Raw genomic sequence first — 19,997 nt, forward strand, 5'->3', positions numbered from 1 at the left:
AACACACAGCAGCGGCACAAAAATGAGACGCAAAAACTGTCAACGGTGGGATTCGAACCCACGCCTCCGAAGAGACTGGTGCCTAAAACCAGCGCCTTAGACCGCTCGGCCACGTTACCGTTGACCACAACCGGCAAAACGTTTCCTTTGTAGTACAAAGATCACTCCGAAATGTAAGTGTCTTGGCAATCGCTGTGCCGTGTATGTCCACTGCTCTCCCACTGGAAGCGTCTCTTTAGGCCATCCACAACAAGAAAATGCCGTGCCCGCCGTATGGGAGCGACGCCACTTGTCTGTAGCTGTCGTAGTTAAGGAGACAGCAGCTCCTGGATTCGAACCCACGCCTACGAAGAGACTGGTGCCTTAAACCAGTGCCTTAGAGCGCTTTTTTTCGTTGTTTTTTTTTCCATGCAGCAGATCCACACATGACGTGGCTCACTGGAGTAGTATGCGACATAGGATGGAAAATACAGTTCCCGCCCGGGATCGAACTGGGGGTCCTTCTGCGTGTGAAGCAGACGCGATAACCGCTACACTACTTTTTTTTTTATTTTTGAGCGCTCGGCCACGCTACGTGCGCTGCATTGGGCGCCAGTTTTCCCAGCATTTGTAGAAACAGTGCACGTCACAGCTTCCTGTTCTGCTGGCACTGGTTGCTCATCCATCGCACTTCAAACAACTGCCCTTTTCGACTGCAGAGAGCAGCGGACGTCCGCGCTCTGGGAGGCGACATTACATGTTGGTGATGAAGTGGTAGTACAAACTGCGGCCTGCGGAACACGAGTGAAAAATCAAGAGAGCACTGTAATTTCGAGTACTCGTGCACTATCTCTATAGCAACGGCAGCAAGGCAAAACTTTCAAAAGTGCCGTGACCAGGATTCGAACCTGGGTTATTGCGGCCACAACGCAATGTCCTAACCACTAGACGATCACGGCCACGGAGGCGCCCGCCAAAGCAGCTGGCGGGAATGCAAGTGGTGGTACACAGCAAAGCCCAGCCCACAGTGTCACGCCACAGCAGTGTCAGACACGTTCTCCATCACATGTATACAAACAAATGAACGCGCCTGCGCTGTCAGGACACTAACTACAGTGGTTAGCTGCATTCACCTCCGTGGCAATGTCTTGCAGTCCTCCAAGCCTCTTCGCTACAGGTACGTGGCTCGACAACAAGTGGACACACGCCGCATCTCTCTCGCCGTCGGGTGTTGCCGTGAATCATACTTAACGTAGCTTTCTGAACGCGTCAGCGTAGCGTCAGTCGAGCAAAGTCGACACAAGTCGCATAAGAGGAGCAACAAAAACGCGCATTTCCGGTACCGGGAATCGAACCCGGGCCTCCTGGGTGAGAGCCAGGTATCCTAGCCACTAGACCACACCGGATAACGACGGCAGTGCTCTTCCAGCGAACGCAGCAATCACGCACGGTTAACTGACGACAACTGTAAAAAAATCCACTCTCTCACGTTATAGAACGGCGTGCTCCGGACGCATTTCGTGGACACGAACGCCAGCAATGATGAGAGCAAAAGGCGCCTACAAATCCTGTCGTTGCACCACGCACTGTTCTACGGCAATTCACGAAGCAGAAGCTGTTTTCTTTGCAGGCAATGAGTGCAGCCGTCTTCGACACAGGAAACCATTACACGTTTGGCAGCTGTGGGATTGGAACCCACGCCTCCGAAGAGACTGGTGCCTGAAACCAGCGCCTTACACCGCTCGGCCACGCTACCTACACAACACGCGCGTCACAAGAGCTGCATCCTACCCCACGAGAACACACAGCAGCGGCACAAAAATGAGACGCAAAAACTGTCAACGGTGGGATTCGAACCCACGCCTCCGAAGAGACTGGTGCCTAAAACCAGCGCCTTAGACCGCTCGGCCACGTTACCGTTGACCACAACCGGCAAAACGTTTCCTTTGTAGTACAAAGATCACTCCGAAATGTAAGTGTCTTGGCAATCGCTGTGCCGTGTATGTCCACTGCTCTCCCACTGGAAGCGTCTCTTTAGGCCATCCACAACAAGAAAATGCCGTGCCCGCCGTATGGGAGCGACGCCACTTGTCTGTAGCTGTCGTAGTTAAGGAGACAGCAGCTCCTGGATTCGAACCCACGCCTACGAAGAGACTGGTGCCTTAAACCAGTGCCTTAGAGCGCTTTTTTTCGTTGTTTTTTTTTCCATGCAGCAGATCCACACATGACGTGGCTCACTGGAGTAGTATGCGACATAGGATGGAAAATACAGTTCCCGCCCGGGATCGAACTGGGGGTCCTTCTGCGTGTGAAGCAGACGCGATAACCGCTACACTACTTTTTTTTTTATTTTTGAGCGCTCGGCCACGCTACGTGCGCTGCATTGGGCGCCAGTTTTCCCAGCATTTGTAGAAACAGTGCACGTCACAGCTTCCTGTTCTGCTGGCACTGGTTGCTCATCCATCGCACTTCAAACAACTGCCCTTTTCGACTGCAGAGAGCAGCGGACGTCCGCGCTCTGGGAGGCGACATTACATGTTGGTGATGAAGTGGTAGTACAAACTGCGGCCTGCGGAACACGAGTGAAAAATCAAGAGAGCACTGTAATTTCGAGTACTCGTGCACTATCTCTATAGCAACGGCAGCAAGGCAAAACTTTCAAAAGTGCCGTGACCAGGATTCGAACCTGGGTTATTGCGGCCACAACGCAATGTCCTAACCACTAGACGATCACGGCCACGGAGGCGCCCGCCAAAGCAGCTGGCGGGAATGCAAGTGGTGGTACACAGCAAAGCCCAGCCCACAGTGTCACGCCACAGCAGTGTCAGACACGTTCTCCATCACATGTATACAAACAAATGAACGCGCCTGCGCTGTCAGGACACTAACTACAGTGGTTAGCTGCATTCACCTCCGTGGCAATGTCTTGCAGTCCTCCAAGCCTCTTCGCTACAGGTACGTGGCTCGACAACAAGTGGACACACGCCGCATCTCTCTCGCCGTCGGGTGTTGCCGTGAATCATACTTAACGTAGCTTTCTGCACGCGTCAGCGTAGCGTCAGTCGAGCAAAGTCGAGACAAGTCGCATAAGAGGAGCAACAAAAACGCGCATTTCCGGTACCGGGAATCGAACCCGGGCCTCCTGGGTGAGAGCCAGGTATCCTAGCCACTAGACCACACCGGATAACGACGGCAGTGCTCTTCCAGCGAACGCAGCAATCACGCACGGTTAACTGACGACAACTGTAAAAAAATCCACTCTCTCACGTTATAGAACGGCGTGCTCCGGACGCATTTCGTGGACACGAACGCCAGCAATGATGAGAGCAAAAGGCGCCTACAAATCCTGTCGTTGCACCACGCACTGTTCTACGGCAATTCACGAAGCAGAAGCTGTTTTCTTTGCAGGCAATGAGTGCAGCCGTCTTCGACACAGGAAACCATTACACGTTTGGCAGCTGTGGGATTGGAACCCACGCCTCCGAAGAGACTGGTGCCTGAAACCAGCGCCTTACACCGCTCGGCCACGCTACCTACACAACACGCGCGTCACAAGAGCTGCATCCTACCCCACGAGAACACACAGCAGCGGCACAAAAATGAGACGCAAAAACTGGCAACGGTGGGATTCGAACCCACGCCTCCGAAGAGACTGGTGCCTAAAACCAGCGCCTTAGACCGCTCGGCCACGTTACCGTTGACCACAACCGGCAAAACGTTTCCTTTGTAGTACAAAGATCACTCCGAAATGTAAGTGTCTTGGCAATCGCTGTGCCGTGTATGTCCACTGCTCTCCCACTGGAAGCGTCTCTTTAGGCCATCCACAACAAGAAAATGCCGTGCCCGCCGTATGGCAGCGACGCCACTTGTCTGTAGCTGTCGTAGTTAAGGAGACAGCAGCTCCTGGATTCGAACCCACGCCTACGAAGAGACTGGTGCCTTAAACCAGTGCCTTAGAGCGCTTTTTTTCGTTGTTTTTTTTCCATGCAGCAGATCCACACATGACGTGGCTCACTGGAGTAGTATGCGACATAGGATGGAAAATACAGTTCCCGCCCGGGATCGAACTGGGGGTCCTTCTGCGTGTGAAGCAGACGCGATAACCGCTACACTACTTTTTTTTTATTTTTGAGCGCTCGGCCACGCTACGTGCGCTGCATTGGGCGCCAGTTTTCCCAGCATTTGTAGAAACAGTGCACGTCACAGCTTCCTGTTCTGCTGGCACTGGTTGCTCATCCATCGCACTTCAAACAACTGCCCTTTTCGACTGCAGAGAGCAGCGGACGTCCGCGCTCTGGGAGGCGACATTACATGTTGGTGATGAAGTGGTAGTACAAACTGCGGCCTGCGGAACACGAGTGAAAAATCAAGAGAGCACTGTAATTTCGAGTACTCGTGCACTATCTCTATAGCAACGGCAGCAAGGCAAAACTTTCAAAAGTGCCGTGACCAGGATTCGAACCTGGGTTATTGCGGCCACAACGCAATGTCCTAACCACTAGACGATCACGGCCACGGAGGCGCCCGCCAAAGCAGCTGGCGGGAATGCAAGTGGTGGTACACAGCAAAGCCCAGCCCACAGTGTCACGCCACAGCAGTGTCAGACACGTTCTCCATCACATGTATACAAACAAATGAACGCGCCTGCGCTGTCAGGACACTAACTACAGTGGTTAGCTGCATTCACCTCCGTGGCAATGTCTTGCAGTCCTCCAAGCCTCTTCGCTACAGGTACGTGGCTCGACAACAAGTGGACACACGCCGCATCTCTCTCGCCGTCGGGTGTTGCCGTGAATCATACTTAACGTAGCTTTCTGAACGCGTCAGCGTAGCGTCAGTCGAGCAAAGTCGACACAAGTCGCATAAGAGGAGCAACAAAAACGCGCATTTCCGGTACCGGGAATCGAACCCGGGCCTCCTGGGTGAGAGCCAGGTATCCTAGCCACTAGACCACACCGGATAACGACGGCAGTGCTCTTCCAGCGAACGCAGCAATCACGCACGGTTAACTGACGACAACTGTAAAAAAATCCACTCTCTCACGTTATAGAACGGCGTGCTCCGGACGCATTTCGTGGACACGAACGCCAGCAATGATGAGAGCAAAAGGCGCCTACAAATCCTGTCGTTGCACCACGCACTGTTCTACGGCAATTCACGAAGCAGAAGCTGTTTTCTTTGCAGGCAATGAGTGCAGCCGTCTTCGACACAGGAAACCATTACACGTTTGGCAGCTGTGGGATTGGAACCCACGCCTCCGAAGAGACTGGTGCCTGAAACCAGCGCCTTACACCGCTCGGCCACGCTACCTACACAACACGCGCGTCACAAGAGCTGCATCCTACCCCACGAGAACACACAGCAGCGGCACAAAAATGAGACGCAAAAACTGGCAACGGTGGGATTCGAACCCACGCCTCCGAAGAGACTGGTGCCTAAAACCAGCGCCTTAGACCGCTCGGCCACGTTACCGTTGACCACAACCGGCAAAACGTTTCCTTTGTAGTACAAAGATCACTCCGAAATGTAAGTGTCTTGGCAATCGCTGTGCCGTGTATGTCCACTGCTCTCCCACTGGAAGCGTCTCTTTAGGCCATCCACAACAAGAAAATGCCGTGCCCGCCGTATGGCAGCGACGCCACTTGTCTGTAGCTGTCGTAGTTAAGGAGACAGCAGCTCCTGGATTCGAACCCACGCCTACGAAGAGACTGGTGCCTTAAACCAGTGCCTTAGAGCGCTTTTTTTCGTTGTTTTTTTTCCATGCAGCAGATCCACACATGACGTGGCTCACTGGAGTAGTATGCGACATAGGATGGAAAATACAGTTCCCGCCCGGGATCGAACTGGGGGTCCTTCTGCGTGTGAAGCAGACGCGATAACCGCTACACTACTTTTTTTTTATTTTTGAGCGCTCGGCCACGCTACGTGCGCTGCATTGGGCGCCAGTTTTCCCAGCATTTGTAGAAACAGTGCACGTCACAGCTTCCTGTTCTGCTGGCACTGGTTGCTCATCCATCGCACTTCAAACAACTGCCCTTTTCGACTGCAGAGAGCAGCGGACGTCCGCGCTCTGGGAGGCGACATTACATGTTGGTGATGAAGTGGTAGTACAAACTGCGGCCTGCGGAACACGAGTGAAAAATCAAGAGAGCACTGTAATTTCGAGTACTCGTGCACTATCTCTATAGCAACGGCAGCAAGACAAAACTTTCAAAAGTGCCGTGACCAGGATTCGAACCTGGGTTATTGCGGCCACAACGCAATGTCCTAACCACTAGACGATCACGGCCACGGAGGCGCCCGCCAAAGCAGCTGGCGGGAATGCAAGTGGTGGTACACAGCAAAGCCCAGCCCACAGTGTCACGCCACAGCAGTGTCAGACACGTTCTCCATCACATGTATACAAACAAATGAACGCGCCTGCGCTGTCAGGACACTAACTACAGTGGTTAGCTGCATTCACCTCCGTGGCAATGTCTTGCAGTCCTCCAAGCCTCTTCGCTACAGGTACGTGGCTCGACAACAAGTGGACACACGCCGCATCTCTCTCGCCGTCGGGTGTTGCCGTGAATCATACTTAACGTAGCTTTCTGAACGCGTCAGCGTAGCGTCAGTCGAGCAAAGTCGACACAAGTCGCATAAGAGGAGCAACAAAAACGCGCATTTCCGGTACCGGGAATCGAACCCGGGCCTCCTGGGTGAGAGCCAGGTATCCTAGCCACTAGACCACACCGGATAACGACGGCAGTGCTCTTCCAGCGAACGCAGCAATCACGCACGGTTAACTGACGACAACTGTAAAAAAATCCACTCTCTCACGTTATAGAACGGCGTGCTCCGGACGCATTTCGTGGACACGAACGCCAGCAATGATGAGAGCAAAAGGCGCCTACAAATCCTGTCGTTGCACCACGCACTGTTCTACGGCAATTCACGAAGCAGAAGCTGTTTTCTTTGCAGGCAATGAGTGCAGCCGTCTTCGACACAGGAAACCATTACACGTTTGGCAGCTGTGGGATTGGAACCCACGCCTCCGAAGAGACTGGTGCCTGAAACCAGCGCCTTACACCGCTCGGCCACGCTACCTACACAACACGCGCGTCACAAGAGCTGCATCCTACCCCACGAGAACACACAGCAGCGGCACAAAAATGAGACGCAAAAACTGGCAACGGTGGGATTCGAACCCACGCCTCCGAAGAGACTGGTGCCTAAAACCAGCGCCTTAGACCGCTCGGCCACGTTACCGTTGACCACAACCGGCAAAACGTTTCCTTTGTAGTACAAAGATCACTCCGAAATGTAAGTGTCTTGGCAATCGCTGTGCCGTGTATGTCCACTGCTCTCCCACTGGAAGCGTCTCTTTAGGCCATCCACAACAAGAAAATGCCGTGCCCGCCGTATGGCAGCGACGCCACTTGTCTGTAGCTGTCGTAGTTAAGGAGACAGCAGCTCCTGGATTCGAACCCACGCCTACGAAGAGACTGGTGCCTTAAACCAGTGCCTTAGAGCGCTTTTTTTCGTTGTTTTTTTTCCCTGCAGCAGATCCACACATGACGTGGCTCACTGGAGTAGTATGCGACATAGGATGGAAAATACAGTTCCCGCCCGGGATCGAACTGGGGGTCCTTCTGCGTGTGAAGCAGACGCGATAACCGCTACACTACTTTTTTTTTATTTTTGAGCGCTCGGCCACGCTACGTGCGCTGCATTGGGCGCCAGTTTTCCCAGCATTTGTAGAAACAGTGCACGTCACAGCTTCCTGTTCTGCTGGCACTGGTTGCTCATCCATCGCACTTCAAACAACTGCCCTTTTCGACTGCAGAGAGCAGCGGACGTCCGCGCTCTGGGAGGCGACATTACATGTTGGTGATGAAGTGGTAGTACAAACTGCGGCCTGCGGAACACGAGTGAAAAATCAAGAGAGCACTGTAATTTCGAGTACTCGTGCACTATCTCTATAGCAACGGCAGCAAGGCAAAACTTTCAAAAGTGCCGTGACCAGGATTCGAACCTGGGTTATTGCGGCCACAACGCAATGTCCTAACCACTAGACGATCACGGCCACGGAGGCGCCCGCCAAAGCAGCTGGCGGGAATGCAAGTGGTGGTACACAGCAAAGCCCAGCCCACAGTGTCACGCCACAGCAGTGTCAGACACGTTCTCCATCACATGTATACAAACAAATGAACGCGCCTGCGCTGTCAGGACACTAACTACAGTGGTTAGCTGCATTCACCTCCGTGGCAATGTCTTGCAGTCCTCCAAGCCTCTTCGCTACAGGTACGTGGCTCGACAACAAGTGGACACACGCCGCATCTCTCTCGCCGTCGGGTGTTGCCGTGAATCATACTTAACGTAGCTTTCTGAACGCGTCAGCGTAGCGTCAGTCGAGCAAAGTCGACACAAGTCGCATAAGAGGAGCAACAAAAACGCGCATTTCCGGTACCGGGAATCGAACCCGGGCCTCCTGGGTGAGAGCCAGGTATCCTAGCCACTAGACCACACCGGATAACGACGGCAGTGCTCTTCCAGCGAACGCAGCAATCACGCACGGTTAACTGACGACAACTGTAAAAAAATCCACTCTCTCACGTTATAGAACGGCGTGCTCCGGACGCATTTCGTGGACACGAACGCCAGCAATGATGAGAGCAAAAGGCGCCTACAAATCCTGTCGTTGCACCACGCACTGTTCTACGGCAATTCACGAAGCAGAAGCTGTTTTCTTTGCAGGCAATGAGTGCAGCCGTCTTCGACACAGGAAACCATTACACGTTTGGCAGCTGTGGGATTGGAACCCACGCCTCCGAAGAGACTGGTGCCTGAAACCAGCGCCTTACACCGCTCGGCCACGCTACCTACACAACACGCGCGTCACAAGAGCTGCATCCTACCCCACGAGAACACACAGCAGCGGCACAAAAATGAGACGCAAAAACTGTCAACGGTGGGATTCGAACCCACGCCTCCGAAGAGACTGGTGCCTAAAACCAGCGCCTTAGACCGCTCGGCCACGTTACCGTTGACCACAACCGGCAAAACGTTTCCTTTGTAGTACAAAGATCACTCCGAAATGTAAGTGTCTTGGCAATCGCTGTGCCGTGTATGTCCACTGCTCTCCCACTGGAAGCGTCTCTTTAGGCCATCCACAACAAGAAAATGCCGTGCCCGCCGTATGGGAGCGACGCCACTTGTCTGTAGCTGTCGTAGTTAAGGAGACAGCAGCTCCTGGATTCGAACCCACGCCTACGAAGAGACTGGTGCCTTAAACCAGTGCCTTAGAGCGCTTTTTTTCGTTGTTTTTTTTCCATGCAGCAGATCCACACATGACGTGGCTCACTGGAGTAGTATGCGACATAGGATGGAAAATACAGTTCCCGCCCGGGATCGAACTGGGGGTCCTTCTGCGTGTGAAGCAGACGCGATAACCGCTACACTACTTTTTTTTTTATTTTTGAGCGCTCGGCCACGCTACGTGCGCTGCATTGGGCGCCAGTTTTCCCAGCATTTGTAGAAACAGTGCACGTCACAGCTTCCTGTTCTGCTGGCACTGGTTGCTCATCCATCGCACTTCAAACAACTGCCCTTTTCGACTGCAGAGAGCAGCGGACGTCCGCGCTCTGGGAGGCGACATTACATGTTGGTGATGAAGTGGTAGTACAAACTGCGGCCTGCGGAACACGAGTGAAAAATCAAGAGAGCACTGTAATTTCGAGTACTCGTGCACTATCTCTATAGCAACGGCAGCAAGGCAAAACTTTCAAAAGTGCTGTGACCAGGATTCGAACCTGGGTTATTGCGGCCACAACGCAATGTCCTAACCACTAGACGATCACGGCCACGGAGGCGCCCGCCAAAGCAGCTGGCGGGAATGCAAGTGGTGGTACACAGCAAAGCCCAGCCCACAGTGTCACGCCACAGCAGTGTCAGACACGTTCTCCATCACATGTATACAAACAAATGAACGCGCCTGCGCTGTCAGGACACTAACTACAGTGGTTAGCTGCATTCACCTCCGTGGCAATGTCTTGCAGTCCTCCAAGCCTCTTCGCTACAGGTACGTGGCTCGACAACAAGTGGACACACGCCGCATCTCTCTCGCCGTCGGGTGTTGCCGTGAATCATACTTAACGTAGCTTTCTGAACGCGTCAGCGTAGCGTCAGTCGAGCAAAGTCGACACAAGTCGCATAAGAGGAGCAACAAAAACGCGCATTTCCGGTACCGGGAATCGAACCCGGGCCTCCTGGGTGAGAGCCAGGTATCCTAGCCACTAGACCACACCGGATAACGACGGCAGTGCTCTTCCAGCGAACGCAGCAATCACGCACGGTTAACTGACGACAACTGTAAAAAAATCCACTCTCTCACGTTATAGAACGGCGTGCTCCGGACGCATTTCGTGGACACGAACGCCAGCAATGATGAGAGCAAAAGGCGCCTACAAATCCTGTCGTTGCACCACGCACTGTTCTACGGCAATTCACGAAGCAGAAGCTGTTTTCTTTGCAGGCAATGAGTGCAGCCGTCTTCGACACAGGAAACCATTACACGTTTGGCAGCTGTGGGATTGGAACCCACGCCTCCGAAGAGACTGGTGCCTGAAACCAGCGCCTTACACCGCTCGGCCACGCTACCTACACAACACGCGCGTCACAAGAGCTGCATCCTACCCCACGAGAACACACAGCAGCGGCACAAAAATGAGACGCAAAAACTGGCAACGGTGGGATTCGAACCCACGCCTCCGAAGAGACTGGTGCCTAAAACCAGCGCCTTAGACCGCTCGGCCACGTTACCGTTGACCACAACCGGCAAAACGTTTCCTTTGTAGTACAAAGATCACTCCGAAATGTAAGTGTCTTGGCAATCGCTGTGCCGTGTATGTCCACTGCTCTCCCACTGGAAGCGTCTCTTTAGGCCATCCACAACAAGAAAATGCCGTGCCCGCCGTATGGGAGCGACGCCACTTGTCTGTAGCTGTCGTAGTTAAGGAGACAGCAGCTCCTGGATTCGAACCCACGCCTACGAAGAGACTGGTGCCTTAAACCAGTGCCTTAGAGCGCTTTTTTTCGTTGTTTTTTTTTCCATGCAGCAGATCCACACATGACGTGGCTCACTGGAGTAGTATGCGACATAGGATGGAAAATACAGTTCCCGCCCGGGATCGAACTGGGGGTCCTTCTGCGTGTGAAGCAGACGCGATAACCGCTACACTACTTTTTTTTTTATTTTTGAGCGCTCGGCCACGCTACGTGCGCTGCATTGGGCGCCAGTTTTCCCAGCATTTGTAGAAACAGTGCACGTCACAGCTTCCTGTTCTGCTGGCACTGGTTGCTCATCCATCGCACTTCAAACAACTGCCCTTTTCGACTGCAGAGAGCAGCGGACGTCCGCGCTCTGGGAGGCGACATTACATGTTGGTGATGAAGTGGTAGTACAAACTGCGGCCTGCGGAACACGAGTGAAAAATCAAGAGAGCACTGTAATTTCGAGTACTCGTGCACTATCTCTATAGCAACGGCAGCAAGGCAAAACTTTCAAAAGTGCCGTGACCAGGATTCGAACCTGGGTTATTGCGGCCACAACGCAATGTCCTAACCACTAGACGATCACGGCCACGGAGGCGCCCGCCAAAGCAGCTGGCGGGAATGCAAGTGGTGGTACACAGCAAAGCCCAGCCCACAGTGTCACGCCACAGCAGTGTCAGACACGTTCTCCATCACATGTATACAAACAAATGAACGCGCCTGCGCTGTCAGGACACTAACTACAGTGGTTAGCTGCATTCACCTCCGTGGCAATGTCTTGCAGTCCTCCAAGCCTCTTCGCTACAGGTACGTGGCTCGACAACAAGTGGACACACGCCGCATCTCTCTCGCCGTCGGGTGTTGCCGTGAATCATACTTAACGTAGCTTTCTGAACGCGTCAGCGTAGCGTCAGTCGAGCAAAGTCGACACAAGTCGCATAAGAGGAGCAACAAAAACGCGCATTTCCGGTACCGGGAATCGAACCCGGGCCTCCTGGGTGAGAGCCAGGTATCCTAGCCACTAGACCACACCGGATAACGACGGCAGTGCTCTTCCAGCGAACGCAGCAATCACGCACGGTTAACTGACGACAACTGTAAAAAAATCCACTCTCTCACGTTATAGAACGGCGTGCTCCGGACGCATTTCGTGGACACGAACGCCAGCAATGATGAGAGCAAAAGGCGCCTACAAATCCTGTCGTTGCACCACGCACTGTTCTACGGCAATTCACGAAGCAGAAGCTGTTTTCTTTGCAGGCAATGAGTGCAGCCGTCTTCGACACAGGAAACCATTACACGTTTGGCAGCTGTGGGATTGGAACCCACGCCTCCGAAGAGACTGGTGCCTGAAACCAGCGCCTTACACCGCTCGGCCACGCTACCTACACAACACGCGCGTCACAAGAGCTGCATCCTACCCCACGAGAACACACAGCAGCGGCACAAAAATGAGACGCAAAAACTGGCAACGGTGGGATTCGAACCCACGCCTCCGAAGAGACTGGTGCCTAAAACCAGCGCCTTAGACCGCTCGGCCACGTTACCGTTGACCACAACCGGCAAAACGTTTCCTTTGTAGTACAAAGATCACTCCGAAATGTAAGTGTCTTGGCAATCGCTGTGCCGTGTATGTCCACTGCTCTCCCACTGGAAGCGTCTCTTTAGGCCATCCACAACAAGAAAATGCCGTGCCCGCCGTATGGCAGCGACGCCACTTGTCTGTAGCTGTCGTAGTTAAGGAGACAGCAGCTCCTGGATTCGAACCCACGCCTACGAAGAGACTGGTGCCTTAAACCAGTGCCTTAGAGCGCTTTTTTTCGTTGTTTTTTTTCCATGCAGCAGATCCACACATGACGTGGCTCACTGGAGTAGTATGCGACATAGGATGGAAAATACAGTTCCCGCCCGGGATCGAACTGGGGGTCCTTCTGCGTGTGAAGCAGACGCGATAACCGCTACACTACTTTTTTTTTATTTTTGAGCGCTCGGCCACGCTACGTGCGCTGCATTGGGCGCCAGTTTTCCCAGCATTTGTAGAAACAGTGCACGTCACAGCTTCCTGTTCTGCTGGCACTGGTTGCTCATCCATCGCACTTCAAACAACTGCCCTTTTCGACTGCAGAGAGCAGCGGACGTCCGCGCTCTGGGAGGCGACATTACATGTTGGTGATGAAGTGGTAGTACAAACTGCGGCCTGCGGAACACGAGTGAAAAATCAAGAGAGCACTGTAATTTCGAGTACTCGTGCACTATCTCTATAGCAACGGCAGCAAGGCAAAACTTTCAAAAGTGCCGTGACCAGGATTCGAACCTGGGTTATTGCGGCCACAACGCAATGTCCTAACCACTAGACGATCACGGCCACGGAGGCGCCCGCCAAAGCAGCTGGCGGGAATGCAAGTGGTGGTACACAGCAAAGCCCAGCCCACAGTGTCACGCCACAGCAGTGTCAGACACGTTCTCCATCACATGTATACAAACAAATGAACGCGCCTGCGCTGTCAGGACACTAACTACAGTGGTTAGCTGCATTCACCTCCGTGGCAATGTCTTGCAGTCCTCCAAGCCTCTTCGCTACAGGTACGTGGCTCGACAACAAGTGGACACACGCCGCATCTCTCTCGCCGTCGGGTGTTGCCGTGAATCATACTTAACGTAGCTTTCTGAACGCGTCAGCGTAGCGTCAGTCGAGCAAAGTCGACACAAGTCGCATAAGAGGAGCAACAAAAACGCGCATTTCCGGTACCGGGAATCGAACCCGGGCCTCCTGGGTGAGAGCCAGGTATCCTAGCCACTAGACCACACCGGATAACGACGGCAGTGCTCTTCCAGCGAACGCAGCAATCACGCACGGTTAACTGACGACAACTGTAAAAAAATCCACTCTCTCACGTTATAGAACGGCGTGCTCCGGACGCATTTCGTGGACACGAACGCCAGCAATGATGAGAGCAAAAGGCGCCTACAAATCCTGTCGTTGCACCACGCACTGTTCTACGGCAATTCACGAAGCAGAAGCTGTTTTCTTTGCAGGCAATGAGTGCAGCCGTCTTCGACACAGGAAACCATTACACGTTTGGCAGCTGTGGGATTGGAACCCACGCCTCCGAAGAGACTGGTGCCTGAAACCAGCGCCTTACACCGCTCGGCCACGCTACCTACACAACACGCGCGTCACAAGAGCTGCATCCTACCCCACGAGAACACACAGCAGCGGCACAAAAATGAGACGCAAAAACTGGCAACGGTGGGATTCGAACCCACGCCTCCGAAGAGACTGGTGCCTAAAACCAGCGCCTTAGACCGCTCGGCCACGTTACCGTTGACCACAACCGGCAAAACGTTTCCTTTGTAGTACAAAGATCACTCCGAAATGTAAGTGTCTTGGCAATCGCTGTGCCGTGTATGTCCACTGCTCTCCCACTGGAAGCGTCTCTTTAGGCCATCCACAACAAGAAAATGCCGTGCCCGCCGTATGGCAGCGACGCCACTTGTCTGTAGCTGTCGTAGTTAAGGAGACAGCAGCTCCTGGATTCGAACCCACGCCTACGAAGAGACTGGTGCCTTAAACCAGTGCCTTAGAGCGCTTTTTTTCGTTGTTTTTTTTCCATGCAGCAGATCCACACATGACGTGGCTCACTGGAGTAGTATGCGACATAGGATGGAAAATACAGTTCCCGCCCGGGATCGAACTGGGGGTCCTTCTGCGTGTGAAGCAGACGCGATAACCGCTACACTACTTTTTTTTTATTTTTGAGCGCTCGGCCACGCTACGTGCGCTGCATTGGGCGCCAGTTTTCCCAGCATTTGTAGAAACAGTGCACGTCACAGCTTCCTGTTCTGCTGGCACTGGTTGCTCATCCATCGCACTTCAAACAACTGCCCTTTTCGACTGCAGAGAGCAGCGGACGTCCGCGCTCTGGGAGGCGACATTACATGTTGGTGATGAAGTGGTAGTACAAACTGCGGCCTGCGGAACACGAGTGAAAAATCAAGAGAGCACTGTAATTTCGAGTACTCGTGCACTATCTCTATAGCAACGGCAGCAAGACAAAACTTTCAAAAGTGCCGTGACCAGGATTCGAACCTGGGTTATTGCGGCCACAACGCAATGTCCTAACCACTAGACGATCACGGCCACGGAGGCGCCCGCCAAAGCAGCTGGCGGGAATGCAAGTGGTGGTACACAGCAAAGCCCAGCCCACAGTGTCACGCCACAGCAGTGTCAGACACGTTCTCCATCACATGTATACAAACAAATGAACGCGCCTGCGCTGTCAGGACACTAACTACAGTGGTTAGCTGCATTCACCTCCGTGGCAATGTCTTGCAGTCCTCCAAGCCTCTTCGCTACAGGTACGTGGCTCGACAACAAGTGGACACACGCCGCATCTCTCTCGCCGTCGGGTGTTGCCGTGAATCATACTTAACGTAGCTTTCTGAACGCGTCAGCGTAGCGTCAGTCGAGCAAAGTCGACACAAGTCGCATAAGAGGAGCAACAAAAACGCGCATTTCCGGTACCGGGAATCGAACCCGGGCCTCCTGGGTGAGAGCCAGGTATCCTAGCCACTAGACCACACCGGATAACGACGGCAGTGCTCTTCCAGCGAACGCAGCAATCACGCACGGTTAACTGACGACAACTGTAAAAAAATCCACTCTCTCACGTTATAGAACGGCGTGCTCCGGACGCATTTCGTGGACACGAACGCCAGCAATGATGAGAGCAAAAGGCGCCTACAAATCCTGTCGTTGCACCACGCACTGTTCTACGGCAATTCACGAAGCAGAAGCTGTTTTCTTTGCAGGCAATGAGTGCAGCCGTCTTCGACACAGGAAACCATTACACGTTTGGCAGCTGTGGGATTGGAACCCACGCCTCCGAAGAGACTGGTGCCTGAAACCAGCGCCTTACACCGCTCGGCCACGCTACCTACACAACACGCGCGTCACAAGAGCTGCATCCTACCCCACGAGAACACACAGCAGCGGCACAAAAATGAGACGCAAAAACTGGCAACGGTGGGATTCGAACCCACGCCTCCGAAGAGACTGGTGCCTAAAACCAGCGCCTTAGACCGCTCGGCCACGTTACCGTTGACCACAACCGGCAAAACGTTTCCTTTGTAGTACAAAGATCACTCCGAAATGTAAGTGTCTTGGCAATCGCTGTGCCGTGTATGTCCACTGCTCTCCCACTGGAAGCGTCTCTTTAGGCCATCCACAACAAGAAAATGCCGTGCCCGCCGTATGGCAGCGACGCCACTTGTCTGTAGCTGTCGTAGTTAAGGAGACAGCAGCTCCTGGATTCGAACCCACGCCTACGAAGAGACTGGTGCCTTAAACCAGTGCCTTAGAGCGCTTTTTTTCGTTGTTTTTTTTCCCTGCAGCAGATCCACACATGACGTGGCTCACTGGAGTAGTATGCGACATAGGATGGAAAATACAGTTCCCGCCCGGGATCGAACTGGGGGTCCTTCTGCGTGTGAAGCAGACGCGATAACCGCTACACTACTTTTTTTTTATTTTTGAGCGCTCGGCCACGCTACGTGCGCTGCATTGGGCGCCAGTTTTCCCAGCATTTGTAGAAACAGTGCACGTCACAGCTTCCTGTTCTGCTGGCACTGGTTGCTCATCCATCGCACTTCAAACAACTGCCCTTTTCGACTGCAGAGAGCAGCGGACGTCCGCGCTCTGGGAGGCGACATTACATGTTGGTGATGAAGTGGTAGTACAAACTGCGGCCTGCGGAACACGAGTGAAAAATCAAGAGAGCACTGTAATTTCGAGTACTCGTGCACTATCTCTATAGCAACGGCAGCAAGGCAAAACTTTCAAAAGTGCCGTGACCAGGATTCGAACCTGGGTTATTGCGGCCACAACGCAATGTCCTAACCACTAGACGATCACGGCCACGGAGGCGCCCGCCAAAGCAGCTGGCGGGAATGCAAGTGGTGGTACACAGCAAAGCCCAGCCCACAGTGTCACGCCACAGCAGTGTCAGACACGTTCTCCATCACATGTATACAAACAAATGAACGCGCCTGCGCTGTCAGGACACTAACTACAGTGGTTAGCTGCATTCACCTCCGTGGCAATGTCTTGCAGTCCTCCAAGCCTCTTCGCTACAGGTACGTGGCTCGACAACAAGTGGACACACGCCGCATCTCTCTCGCCGTCGGGTGTTGCCGTGAATCATACTTAACGTAGCTTTCTGAACGCGTCAGCGTAGCGTCAGTCGAGCAAAGTCGACACAAGTCGCATAAGAGGAGCAACAAAAACGCGCATTTCCGGTACCGGGAATCGAACCCGGGCCTCCTGGGTGAGAGCCAGGTATCCTAGCCACTAGACCACACCGGATAACGACGGCAGTGCTCTTCCAGCGAACGCAGCAATCACGCACGGTTAACTGACGACAACTGTAAAAAAATCCACTCTCTCACGTTATAGAACGGCGTGCTCCGGACGCATTTCGTGGACACGAACGCCAGCAATGATGAGAGCAAAAGGCGCCTACAAATCCTGTCGTTGCACCACGCACTGTTCTACGGCAATTCACGAAGCAGAAGCTGTTTTCTTTGCAGGCAATGAGTGCAGCCGTCTTCGACACAGGAAACCATTACACGTTTGGCAGCTGTGGGATTGGAACCCACGCCTCCGAAGAGACTGGTGCCTGAAACCAGCGCCTTACACCGCTCGGCCACGCTACCTACACAACACGCGCGTCACAAGAGCTGCATCCTACCCCACGAGAACACACAGCAGCGGCACAAAAATGAGACGCAAAAACTGTCAACGGTGGGATTCGAACCCACGCCTCCGAAGAGACTGGTGCCTAAAACCAGCGCCTTAGACCGCTCGGCCACGTTACCGTTGACCACAACCGGCAAAACGTTTCCTTTGTAGTACAAAGATCACTCCGAAATGTAAGTGTCTTGGCAATCGCTGTGCCGTGTATGTCCACTGCTCTCCCACTGGAAGCGTCTCTTTAGGCCATCCACAACAAGAAAATGCCGTGCCCGCCGTATGGGAGCGACGCCACTTGTCTGTAGCTGTCGTAGTTAAGGAGACAGCAGCTCCTGGATTCGAACCCACGCCTACGAAGAGACTGGTGCCTTAAACCAGTGCCTTAGAGCGCTTTTTTTCGTTGTTTTTTTTCCATGCAGCAGATCCACACATGACGTGGCTCACTGGAGTAGTATGCGACATAGGATGGAAAATACAGTTCCCGCCCGGGATCGAACTGGGGGTCCTTCTGCGTGTGAAGCAGACGCGATAACCGCTACACTACTTTTTTTTTTATTTTTGAGCGCTCGGCCACGCTACGTGCGCTGCATTGGGCGCCAGTTTTCCCAGCATTTGTAGAAACAGTGCACGTCACAGCTTCCTGTTCTGCTGGCACTGGTTGCTCATCCATCGCACTTCAAACAACTGCCCTTTTCGACTGCAGAGAGCAGCGGACGTCCGCGCTCTGGGAGGCGACATTACATGTTGGTGATGAAGTGGTAGTACAAACTGCGGCCTGCGGAACACGAGTGAAAAATCAAGAGAGCACTGTAATTTCGAGTACTCGTGCACTATCTCTATAGCAACGGCAGCAAGGCAAAACTTTCAAAAGTGCTGTGACCAGGATTCGAACCTGGGTTATTGCGGCCACAACGCAATGTCCTAACCACTAGACGATCACGGCCACGGAGGCGCCCGCCAAAGCAGCTGGCGGGAATGCAAGTGGTGGTACACAGCAAAGCCCAGCCCACAGTGTCACGCCACAGCAGTGTCAGACACGTTCTCCATCACATGTATACAAACAAATGAACGCGCCTGCGCTGTCAGGACACTAACTACAGTGGTTAGCTGCATTCACCTCCGTGGCAATGTCTTGCAGTCCTCCAAGCCTCTTCGCTACAGGTACGTGGCTCGACAACAAGTGGACACACGCCGCATCTCTCTCGCCGTCGGGTGTTGCCGTGAATCATACTTAACGTAGCTTTCTGAACGCGTCAGCGTAGCGTCAGTCGAGCAAAGTCGACACAAGTCGCATAAGAGGAGCAACAAAAACGCGCATTTCCGGTACCGGGAATCGAACCCGGGCCTCCTGGGTGAGAGCCAGGTATCCTAGCCACTAGACCACACCGGATAACGACGGCAGTGCTCTTCCAGCGAACGCAGCAATCACGCACGGTTAACTGACGACAACTGTAAAAAAATCCACTCTCTCACGTTATAGAACGGCGTGCTCCGGACGCATTTCGTGGACACGAACGCCAGCAATGATGAGAGCAAAAGGCGCCTACAAATCCTGTCGTTGCACCACGCACTGTTCTACGGCAATTCACGAAGCAGAAGCTGTTTTCTTTGCAGGCAATGAGTGCAGCCGTCTTCGACACAGGAAACCATTACACGTTTGGCAGCTGTGGGATTGGAACCCACGCCTCCGAAGAGACTGGTGCCTGAAACCAGCGCCTTACACCGCTCGGCCACGCTACCTACACAACACGCGCGTCACAAGAGCTGCATCCTACCCCACGAGAACACACAGCAGCGGCACAAAAATGAGACGCAAAAACTGGCAACGGTGGGATTCGAACCCACGCCTCCGAAGAGACTGGTGCCTAAAACCAGCGCCTTAGACCGCTCGGCCACGTTACCGTTGACCACAACCGGCAAAACGTTTCCTTTGTAGTACAAAGATCACTCCGAAATGTAAGTGTCTTGGCAATCGCTGTGCCGTGTATGTCCACTGCTCTCCCACTGGAAGCGTCTCTTTAGGCCATCCACAACAAGAAAATGCCGTGCCCGCCGTATGGGAGCGACGCCACTTGTCTGTAGCTGTCGTAGTTAAGGAGACAGCAGCTCCTGGATTCGAACCCACGCCTACGAAGAGACTGGTGCCTTAAACCAGTGCCTTAGAGCGCTTTTTTTCGTTGTTTTTTTTTCCATGCAGCAGATCCACACATGACGTGGCTCACTGGAGTAGTATGCG

The 19,997-nt window shown here is 53.4% G+C and overlaps 45 non-coding genes across 45 annotated transcripts; all 45 read right to left on the minus strand.

Annotated features, from left to right (window-relative positions):
* Positions 1-37: 37 nt before the first annotated feature.
* Positions 38-125, minus strand: Trnal-uag (transfer RNA leucine (anticodon UAG)). Its single transcript has one exon. It is a non-coding gene; the product is annotated as a tRNA-Leu (tRNA).
* Positions 126-866: 741 nt separating this feature from the next.
* Trnah-gug (transfer RNA histidin (anticodon GUG)) lies at positions 867-938 on the minus strand. The gene has a single exon. It is a non-coding gene; the product is annotated as a tRNA-His (tRNA).
* Positions 939-1,313: 375 nt separating this feature from the next.
* Positions 1,314-1,385, minus strand: Trnae-cuc (transfer RNA glutamic acid (anticodon CUC)). Its single transcript has one exon. It is a non-coding gene; the product is annotated as a tRNA-Glu (tRNA).
* Positions 1,386-1,653: 268 nt separating this feature from the next.
* Positions 1,654-1,735, minus strand: Trnal-cag (transfer RNA leucine (anticodon CAG)). The gene has a single exon. It is a non-coding gene; the product is annotated as a tRNA-Leu (tRNA).
* Positions 1,736-1,815: 80 nt separating this feature from the next.
* Trnal-uag (transfer RNA leucine (anticodon UAG)) lies at positions 1,816-1,903 on the minus strand. Its single transcript has one exon. It is a non-coding gene; the product is annotated as a tRNA-Leu (tRNA).
* A 741-nt stretch (positions 1,904-2,644) lies between these two features.
* Trnah-gug (transfer RNA histidin (anticodon GUG)) lies at positions 2,645-2,716 on the minus strand. Its single transcript has one exon. It is a non-coding gene; the product is annotated as a tRNA-His (tRNA).
* A 375-nt stretch (positions 2,717-3,091) lies between these two features.
* On the minus strand, positions 3,092-3,163 carry Trnae-cuc (transfer RNA glutamic acid (anticodon CUC)). The gene has a single exon. It is a non-coding gene; the product is annotated as a tRNA-Glu (tRNA).
* A 268-nt stretch (positions 3,164-3,431) lies between these two features.
* Positions 3,432-3,513, minus strand: Trnal-cag (transfer RNA leucine (anticodon CAG)). Its single transcript has one exon. It is a non-coding gene; the product is annotated as a tRNA-Leu (tRNA).
* An 80-nt stretch (positions 3,514-3,593) lies between these two features.
* Trnal-uag (transfer RNA leucine (anticodon UAG)) lies at positions 3,594-3,675 on the minus strand. The gene has a single exon. It is a non-coding gene; the product is annotated as a tRNA-Leu (tRNA).
* Positions 3,676-4,420: 745 nt separating this feature from the next.
* Trnah-gug (transfer RNA histidin (anticodon GUG)) lies at positions 4,421-4,492 on the minus strand. The gene has a single exon. It is a non-coding gene; the product is annotated as a tRNA-His (tRNA).
* Positions 4,493-4,867: 375 nt separating this feature from the next.
* Positions 4,868-4,939, minus strand: Trnae-cuc (transfer RNA glutamic acid (anticodon CUC)). The gene has a single exon. It is a non-coding gene; the product is annotated as a tRNA-Glu (tRNA).
* A 268-nt stretch (positions 4,940-5,207) lies between these two features.
* Trnal-cag (transfer RNA leucine (anticodon CAG)) lies at positions 5,208-5,289 on the minus strand. Its single transcript has one exon. It is a non-coding gene; the product is annotated as a tRNA-Leu (tRNA).
* Positions 5,290-5,369: 80 nt separating this feature from the next.
* Positions 5,370-5,451, minus strand: Trnal-uag (transfer RNA leucine (anticodon UAG)). The gene has a single exon. It is a non-coding gene; the product is annotated as a tRNA-Leu (tRNA).
* A 745-nt stretch (positions 5,452-6,196) lies between these two features.
* Trnah-gug (transfer RNA histidin (anticodon GUG)) lies at positions 6,197-6,268 on the minus strand. Its single transcript has one exon. It is a non-coding gene; the product is annotated as a tRNA-His (tRNA).
* Positions 6,269-6,643: 375 nt separating this feature from the next.
* On the minus strand, positions 6,644-6,715 carry Trnae-cuc (transfer RNA glutamic acid (anticodon CUC)). The gene has a single exon. It is a non-coding gene; the product is annotated as a tRNA-Glu (tRNA).
* Positions 6,716-6,983: 268 nt separating this feature from the next.
* On the minus strand, positions 6,984-7,065 carry Trnal-cag (transfer RNA leucine (anticodon CAG)). Its single transcript has one exon. It is a non-coding gene; the product is annotated as a tRNA-Leu (tRNA).
* An 80-nt stretch (positions 7,066-7,145) lies between these two features.
* Positions 7,146-7,227, minus strand: Trnal-uag (transfer RNA leucine (anticodon UAG)). Its single transcript has one exon. It is a non-coding gene; the product is annotated as a tRNA-Leu (tRNA).
* A 745-nt stretch (positions 7,228-7,972) lies between these two features.
* Trnah-gug (transfer RNA histidin (anticodon GUG)) lies at positions 7,973-8,044 on the minus strand. The gene has a single exon. It is a non-coding gene; the product is annotated as a tRNA-His (tRNA).
* A 375-nt stretch (positions 8,045-8,419) lies between these two features.
* On the minus strand, positions 8,420-8,491 carry Trnae-cuc (transfer RNA glutamic acid (anticodon CUC)). The gene has a single exon. It is a non-coding gene; the product is annotated as a tRNA-Glu (tRNA).
* A 268-nt stretch (positions 8,492-8,759) lies between these two features.
* Trnal-cag (transfer RNA leucine (anticodon CAG)) lies at positions 8,760-8,841 on the minus strand. Its single transcript has one exon. It is a non-coding gene; the product is annotated as a tRNA-Leu (tRNA).
* Positions 8,842-8,921: 80 nt separating this feature from the next.
* Trnal-uag (transfer RNA leucine (anticodon UAG)) lies at positions 8,922-9,009 on the minus strand. The gene has a single exon. It is a non-coding gene; the product is annotated as a tRNA-Leu (tRNA).
* Positions 9,010-9,749: 740 nt separating this feature from the next.
* Trnah-gug (transfer RNA histidin (anticodon GUG)) lies at positions 9,750-9,821 on the minus strand. The gene has a single exon. It is a non-coding gene; the product is annotated as a tRNA-His (tRNA).
* A 375-nt stretch (positions 9,822-10,196) lies between these two features.
* Trnae-cuc (transfer RNA glutamic acid (anticodon CUC)) lies at positions 10,197-10,268 on the minus strand. The gene has a single exon. It is a non-coding gene; the product is annotated as a tRNA-Glu (tRNA).
* Positions 10,269-10,536: 268 nt separating this feature from the next.
* Positions 10,537-10,618, minus strand: Trnal-cag (transfer RNA leucine (anticodon CAG)). Its single transcript has one exon. It is a non-coding gene; the product is annotated as a tRNA-Leu (tRNA).
* An 80-nt stretch (positions 10,619-10,698) lies between these two features.
* Trnal-uag (transfer RNA leucine (anticodon UAG)) lies at positions 10,699-10,780 on the minus strand. Its single transcript has one exon. It is a non-coding gene; the product is annotated as a tRNA-Leu (tRNA).
* Positions 10,781-11,527: 747 nt separating this feature from the next.
* Positions 11,528-11,599, minus strand: Trnah-gug (transfer RNA histidin (anticodon GUG)). The gene has a single exon. It is a non-coding gene; the product is annotated as a tRNA-His (tRNA).
* A 375-nt stretch (positions 11,600-11,974) lies between these two features.
* Trnae-cuc (transfer RNA glutamic acid (anticodon CUC)) lies at positions 11,975-12,046 on the minus strand. The gene has a single exon. It is a non-coding gene; the product is annotated as a tRNA-Glu (tRNA).
* A 268-nt stretch (positions 12,047-12,314) lies between these two features.
* Positions 12,315-12,396, minus strand: Trnal-cag (transfer RNA leucine (anticodon CAG)). The gene has a single exon. It is a non-coding gene; the product is annotated as a tRNA-Leu (tRNA).
* Positions 12,397-12,476: 80 nt separating this feature from the next.
* Positions 12,477-12,558, minus strand: Trnal-uag (transfer RNA leucine (anticodon UAG)). Its single transcript has one exon. It is a non-coding gene; the product is annotated as a tRNA-Leu (tRNA).
* Positions 12,559-13,303: 745 nt separating this feature from the next.
* On the minus strand, positions 13,304-13,375 carry Trnah-gug (transfer RNA histidin (anticodon GUG)). The gene has a single exon. It is a non-coding gene; the product is annotated as a tRNA-His (tRNA).
* A 375-nt stretch (positions 13,376-13,750) lies between these two features.
* On the minus strand, positions 13,751-13,822 carry Trnae-cuc (transfer RNA glutamic acid (anticodon CUC)). The gene has a single exon. It is a non-coding gene; the product is annotated as a tRNA-Glu (tRNA).
* Positions 13,823-14,090: 268 nt separating this feature from the next.
* On the minus strand, positions 14,091-14,172 carry Trnal-cag (transfer RNA leucine (anticodon CAG)). The gene has a single exon. It is a non-coding gene; the product is annotated as a tRNA-Leu (tRNA).
* An 80-nt stretch (positions 14,173-14,252) lies between these two features.
* Trnal-uag (transfer RNA leucine (anticodon UAG)) lies at positions 14,253-14,334 on the minus strand. The gene has a single exon. It is a non-coding gene; the product is annotated as a tRNA-Leu (tRNA).
* A 745-nt stretch (positions 14,335-15,079) lies between these two features.
* Positions 15,080-15,151, minus strand: Trnah-gug (transfer RNA histidin (anticodon GUG)). Its single transcript has one exon. It is a non-coding gene; the product is annotated as a tRNA-His (tRNA).
* A 375-nt stretch (positions 15,152-15,526) lies between these two features.
* Positions 15,527-15,598, minus strand: Trnae-cuc (transfer RNA glutamic acid (anticodon CUC)). The gene has a single exon. It is a non-coding gene; the product is annotated as a tRNA-Glu (tRNA).
* Positions 15,599-15,866: 268 nt separating this feature from the next.
* Trnal-cag (transfer RNA leucine (anticodon CAG)) lies at positions 15,867-15,948 on the minus strand. Its single transcript has one exon. It is a non-coding gene; the product is annotated as a tRNA-Leu (tRNA).
* Positions 15,949-16,028: 80 nt separating this feature from the next.
* Trnal-uag (transfer RNA leucine (anticodon UAG)) lies at positions 16,029-16,110 on the minus strand. The gene has a single exon. It is a non-coding gene; the product is annotated as a tRNA-Leu (tRNA).
* Positions 16,111-16,855: 745 nt separating this feature from the next.
* Positions 16,856-16,927, minus strand: Trnah-gug (transfer RNA histidin (anticodon GUG)). The gene has a single exon. It is a non-coding gene; the product is annotated as a tRNA-His (tRNA).
* Positions 16,928-17,302: 375 nt separating this feature from the next.
* Positions 17,303-17,374, minus strand: Trnae-cuc (transfer RNA glutamic acid (anticodon CUC)). Its single transcript has one exon. It is a non-coding gene; the product is annotated as a tRNA-Glu (tRNA).
* A 268-nt stretch (positions 17,375-17,642) lies between these two features.
* Positions 17,643-17,724, minus strand: Trnal-cag (transfer RNA leucine (anticodon CAG)). The gene has a single exon. It is a non-coding gene; the product is annotated as a tRNA-Leu (tRNA).
* An 80-nt stretch (positions 17,725-17,804) lies between these two features.
* On the minus strand, positions 17,805-17,892 carry Trnal-uag (transfer RNA leucine (anticodon UAG)). Its single transcript has one exon. It is a non-coding gene; the product is annotated as a tRNA-Leu (tRNA).
* Positions 17,893-18,632: 740 nt separating this feature from the next.
* Positions 18,633-18,704, minus strand: Trnah-gug (transfer RNA histidin (anticodon GUG)). Its single transcript has one exon. It is a non-coding gene; the product is annotated as a tRNA-His (tRNA).
* Positions 18,705-19,079: 375 nt separating this feature from the next.
* Trnae-cuc (transfer RNA glutamic acid (anticodon CUC)) lies at positions 19,080-19,151 on the minus strand. The gene has a single exon. It is a non-coding gene; the product is annotated as a tRNA-Glu (tRNA).
* Positions 19,152-19,419: 268 nt separating this feature from the next.
* Trnal-cag (transfer RNA leucine (anticodon CAG)) lies at positions 19,420-19,501 on the minus strand. The gene has a single exon. It is a non-coding gene; the product is annotated as a tRNA-Leu (tRNA).
* Positions 19,502-19,581: 80 nt separating this feature from the next.
* Trnal-uag (transfer RNA leucine (anticodon UAG)) lies at positions 19,582-19,663 on the minus strand. Its single transcript has one exon. It is a non-coding gene; the product is annotated as a tRNA-Leu (tRNA).
* Between the last annotated feature and the right edge of the window lie 334 nt (positions 19,664-19,997).

This window comes from Schistocerca cancellata, unplaced genomic scaffold (genome assembly GCF_023864275.1).
Source record: "Schistocerca cancellata isolate TAMUIC-IGC-003103 unplaced genomic scaffold, iqSchCanc2.1 HiC_scaffold_422, whole genome shotgun sequence".
NCBI lineage: Eukaryota > Metazoa > Arthropoda > Insecta > Orthoptera > Acrididae > Schistocerca > Schistocerca cancellata.